This window comes from Quercus suber, unplaced genomic scaffold (assembly GCF_002906115.3).
Source record: "Quercus suber isolate HL8 unplaced genomic scaffold, Cork oak 2.0 scaffold_351, whole genome shotgun sequence".
In the NCBI taxonomy this organism is placed as follows: Eukaryota; Viridiplantae; Streptophyta; class Magnoliopsida; order Fagales; family Fagaceae; genus Quercus; species Quercus suber.
The window spans coordinates 377549-383654 of record NW_027069803.1 but is presented as its reverse complement, the minus strand read 5'-3'; the positions used below and the strand labels follow the sequence as shown (position 1 = coordinate 383654).

Here is a 6106-nt window from a genome sequence, read left to right as displayed (position 1 = left end):
AAAACGGCCTTGCTCACCAAACATCTCCTTCAGACGTAGCATAATGTCTTAAGCTAGTTCTACATCCTGCATTTGATGCTGTAGAACATTTGAGATAGATGCTAGGATGTAGCACTTGGCCATCTCATTAGATTTTTGCCAACGATCATATCGCTGTTTTTCCTCAGGAGGGGCATCTAATGAAGGAAAGCTAGGACAAGGTTTAGTAAGAACATACTTATGCTCTTCAACAGTAAGAACAATGTCCAAATTTCTTTTTCAGTCTACATAGTTGGATCCAGTCAGTTTGTTTTGATTAAGAATAGTAACAAGTGGGCTAAAAGATGCCATGTTCAAATCTGAGAACAATAAACATGAATATAATAAGTAAACTGGACATTATCAATTTAGCATATAAACATATAGTATGGAACCTTAATAAAACCATAATATAATATATGCAACGACAACCCAATCCCATATTCAATATCCCTCGGCATAGAGTGAATATAAAATACTATGATTGATTGAGAACTATTCTCATTATTAGTACTATCATGATAACTCTTATCAAATACTAACAATATGATGTTATACATTTGGCCTCTAAATAATGATAGTAAGAACTCAGCATAGAGAATACTATAATATTTAGTCTAGTGTATACCATTATCTAGAATCATGTGTAGCCACATTTCATCCCCTTAACATGCTTATTTTGTAGTACCATGATACAAAACACCCTCCGCATGGAATGCAAAGCTCGAGGCTAAGACAAGGTGTTTGATCAAACCACTATAATCCAAGAAATTCAATCTTGTAGGACCATGAAATAAATACTCTCCACCCGGAATGCTAAGCTCGAAGCAAAGACAAAGTATATATCTCACACTACTATGAACTGACAATGGAAGCCGTGAGATCCAACCGTTGTATCTCTCTCCCACTAGAAGTTTTAAAGAAAAGGTTTTTAATTATAAAACATGCATAATCTAATTACACATAGTCTTAGTACTTTTACATGTGAAAACACTTAGAAAAATTTCTGATTTTATTTCTTTCGATCGATCGAATATGCCCCTCGATTGATCGAAAAAATTAAAAAATTCGAACTTGACCTCCTGACTTGTTCGATTGATACTCGATTGCCTCTCAATTGATCGAAAAAATAAATTTGATCAATCGACTAATAATCGAAAATCAATCTATTTAAAAAGTCTGATCACTGTTTCACTCTATCAAACGAAAGTGATTTTCGATCGATCGAAAATCACGAAACTCGAATTTCCAAAAAATTTCTAGGGCAGTTTTCTTCATTTTTCATGAAAAAATATTCAACATATGAATATTACAGATAGAGATTGATGTCAAAACTGAATTCTATTGACGCTATAGCCTTAAGACTCAATTTAACATACTTAAATTTAAATTTAAACAACATCATAACATCAATTTCAGTTTTCATCAAATCATAGTTTCAACAACATGCAGAAAATTAAAACATAATCTTCTAACAATATGAAACTATCATCTCTAATTCTAAAACTCACAAAACATGTTAAACAAATTGGAAATCAAAGACCGCTCTGATACCAATTGAAGGAAATAAGTATGTACACAGCAGAAAATTAACGAATCTACTTCATTCTCAATCCATAACATGCACTATGTAAATTTTAGAATTCAAGTATAAGAGAGTGTACCTTAAAGCGATGAATTTCAAAACAAAGATCGAAGCACTTGAGAATACTTTTAATCTTCACTCTAATTCCACTAACGCCCAAGAAGTGTGGACTCTCAATCAGTTACAAAATGAGAATTAAAGAGTGACTTACACTCACATACACATCATTTCACAATGATGTTTTTCTATATAAAAATTTTGTATGTTTTTCCTTTTGTATCTAACCAATTATCTAATTGGGCTGGCCTTTTGGACCTTTCCAATTGGGCTTAAGTGTGTGGCCTGGAGTGGGACCAAAAAAAACCAATAAGACACTAACTCCAATGGACCTTGGGCTTTTCTGTTAACTCTTGACAAATCCAAAGTTACCATTAACTATATTTAATATCACTATATAAATATAGTTGCACTCTAGGCCTTATCTATAAATTATATCCTAAGACTTTATTGTACATGCAAACCCCTTCATAAAATATTTGTAGTAATACAAAGTCATAAATGTAGACTGCCACTTTGTAGATTACTACATCTTAATCCTTGAGTACCCGGTTTAATCCTTTTAAGTTATTCATCATATATTTATGAAATCCAATTTCATAAATATATACTTTAGTAATTTCTTACCAAAGTGGTTAGGCCTAACTCTCTAAATAATAAACCCATTAAACTTATCTCAAGGGAATATTTTATATCTCCGTTAAGAGACTATGAATTCTATCTTGAGAATATATGTTCTATCAACACTAAATGTAACTGCCCAACATACTAAGGTTTTGACCGTTACTTTAGATCTCACTCCTGATATATCAAAGCAACCTACACTTCATGATCAAGTCTATTATTCTCTCAAGATTAAGAGTTCATGCAAATATAAGTCGTGAGATTTATTATTCATTTGACAGTCCTTAGGAGAATAATAAATCTCACAGCGGTCCAGTTCAATATGTCTTAACTCTTAAAACATATCAACACATCAACTAGAAGTCTCTACTTCAATGATCAAGACAAATCATCTTAGTTGATATGTTATAGTCTTTGCAGATAAAATGCCAAATTTCATCACCGACTACGAACTATAATTCTGAGTTTACAAAGAACTTGTGACTTATATCTTCTATGACCAAATCACATAAATCACATACTATGCATTTCATGGACTATGTGATAATGTCCGAATATTCATGTTACCACTATTTCAAATAATAATAAAACAACTTTATTAAACACAATATTAAGTCATACATAATGTCATACACAATGTCACACTTAATATCATACATAGCATCATACAATAGGATTTAAGGGCACTAATCCTAACAATATGTTTATATGAGAGAGAGAGAGAGAGAGAGAGAGAGAGAGAGAATACCTGAAAGAAGCCATAATTTAGGCAGGCAAGGCCTATCTCTTTGGTTATATCTGAGCGCTTAGGACCACTGAGGTCTTGAAGATCAATGAGAGGAATTGCACCATCAAATGACACAACCTCATGAAAATTTGGACAATCATTGGCAGATCAGATGTAGTTAGAGGGAACAGAGCTCATGCCAGAGACAATGTCAGATAATAGTGGTTTTGGCTGTGGCTGTTTCAGTTTGGAAGCCATATTGCAACAGGCAACAGCTAGCACGATTCTTGCGGCTTGATTTCTAAGTATTCCTTACTAGTTTTGCTATGCCCCTATGATAGGGCCATAGGGGTAAACTTACGAGTCGCATTTGTTGGGAATTCTAGCCTTTTGCCCTTAATTTTTTTTTTTTTTACCAATTTGCCCATATTTTGAAACTATATAGGGATATGCCCCTATTTTGATACTCAATTACCTTAAAATCGAGTTTCAATGAAATACTTAATTTGTAGAAAATTGAGTTATGCCTGATCAAACTTAAAAAAAATAATAAATAAATATTAATAAATAAATAAATAAATAAATTTGCATGGAACTCGAGTTCACAAAAATCGAGTTCCAAAACGCCACTATAGGATTTAAAAACATCACCATAGGGCTTAAACACGCCACTATAGGGCTCCCTAAACCTAGTATGGGGCAATGACACTTATAAAAAATAATTTTGCAGGAAAACACCGCTATAGGGCTTAAAAACGTCACTATAGGGCTCTCTAAACCTGATATGGGACAATGACACTTATGAAAAAAAAAATTACAGGAAAACGCCGTTATAGGGCTTAAAAACGTCACTATAAGGCTTAAAAAACCACTATAGGACTCCCTGAACTTGGTTTCGGCAATCACACTTATGAAAAAATTTTACATGGAACTCGATTTCCTAAAGCTCAAGTTCCATGCAATTTTATTTTTTTTTAAGGTTTAATCTAGCATAACTCATTTTTCTACGAATCGAGTATTTACTTAAAACTCGATTTTAAGGTAATCGAGTATCAAAACAGGGGCACGCCCCTATGTAGTCTGCTAACAGAGGCATATTGCCAAAAATTTTAAAAATTAAGGGTAAAATGCCAGAATTTCCCGCATTTGTTGTCAAAAATATCAATTTATTTTTTATTTTTCCATTAAACATTTTTAAAAATAATTTTTAAACTAATGTTAACTTCAACCATAAATAAAAATGCGTTGGCCCTATGTTTTTGTACTTTGTAGGTCCAGTCCAACTAAGTTACAATAAGATTCCCATAAAAAAAATAAAAAATAAATAAATAAAGTTCCAATAGGATTCTTAGAGAGGAAAAATAAAAAATAAATAAATGAAAGATAAGAGTAATTTTTTTTTTTTGGGGTAAAATAAGATAAGAGTAATTATTACCTTAAAAACATGGGCATTAATAATTTAAGATACATAAATAACTTGCTAGTTATGTGGAATATTTTGTTCCCCCAATTAAATAAATCCCGCTTTTGCGAGGCACAGGAAATTTAATGTTTTATTAAAAGAAAAAATTTTAAAAACAGTCAATCTGTTTTTATTTTTACAAGAAGGAAATTCTATCTTAATTTCTCTTATTTTTATTTAGTTGGAAGGATGGAAAAATAGAGGAATGGAAAACTTTTTTGTCTGGTTAAAAAGAAAAATGAGAGGATAGAAAATATGGTTTGTACAAATTTACTCTTATGCCCTTATATAAAACATTATAATTTTTTTATATAATATTACTCAAACACTATAAGTTATAATATAAACATGTTAATGAGTAATATTAGGGGTTAGGGGTGTTGAAGCCAATCAAGAAAATGGTTTGTGGAAGGGCATTTGGTCACTGAAAGTTTTGAATAAGGTTAAGAATATGGTATGGAAGGCTTGCCGGAATTCTTTGCCTACAGAGATGAATTTGGTTCGGTATATGATCATAGATTCTCCCATTTGTGATCGCTACCAAGATAGCCCTGAATCTGTGCTTCACGGTTTGTGGTCATGTCGAGAGGTTGATATAGTTGGTCAAATGCAGAGCTATGGAGTTTTCGATCAAGTATGCACTTCGATGATTTTAAAAATCTTGTAGCTTGGATATTGTAGAAAAACAAGAGCAAAGAAATTTTCACAATGACCATATGGTCAATTTGGAACCAGTAAAATCAGGTCCGACTCACCTTCTAGCTCCAGGGGTGGCTCTACGTTGTAGTCAGGGGGTTCAAATGAACCCCCTGACCCAAATTTTATATATATATATATATATAAAATATTTTTATTAAAATTTTTTGAAACCCTGACAATACAAATTTGCACACCCTGGAAATAAAAAATAAAAAAAAAATAAAAACCTTCAAACCTAACCTTTTATTAAAGCCCAGCTTAAACTCTAGAAAAAAAAAATCAGTCTTTAGTTTCAGAAATACAAAGCCCATGAATAAAATTTTGAAAAATCATAAAAATAAGGCCAAATAAAATCTAGTAGTTGCCGCTGCGTAGCCTCAAAAACTCTCACTATCCTTTTTCACTCTCCAAACCTAAAGGAAAAAGGCTGCCTATGCTTCACACACAAAATCTACCACTACTTAGCCCCACGATTTGCCACTGCTACCACTTAATTGCCACTTGATATGCCACCTGGATCTGGTTTTGACAATCTATGTTCTTAGGCTGCGTTTGAATTGGGAGTAAATCATTTCCGGAAATGATTTTCGACATTTTCGCGTGTTTGGGTGTTTCGAAAAATTCTATTTTCCAGAAAATCACTTCCAAATTTTCCGTTACCCAACGGAAATCAATTTCAGTTCCTATTTTCACTTCAAAGTGTTTCCAGAAAAAATTGAGAGAGAGAGAGAGAGAGAGAGAGAGGAAGGAAGAAAGGAGCGACCCACGTCGACCCACGAAGACCCACGACCCACCGCCACTCGCCGTCGACCCACGAAGACCCACGACCCACCGATCTTCGACCCAGACCCAGACCAGACCGACAACCCATCGCCTTCGACCTTCGACCGACGAACCATCGCGTTCGACCTTCGACTTCGAACCACGCCTTCGA

General features: G+C 33.4%; 1 pseudogene; it reads right to left on the bottom strand.

Moving 5' to 3' along the window:
* The window catches only part of LOC112036681 (protein DMR6-LIKE OXYGENASE 1-like), a 32439-nt pseudogene extending 29170 nt beyond the window's left edge, over positions 1–3269 (bottom strand).
* Positions 3270–6106: the final 2837 nt, after the last annotated feature.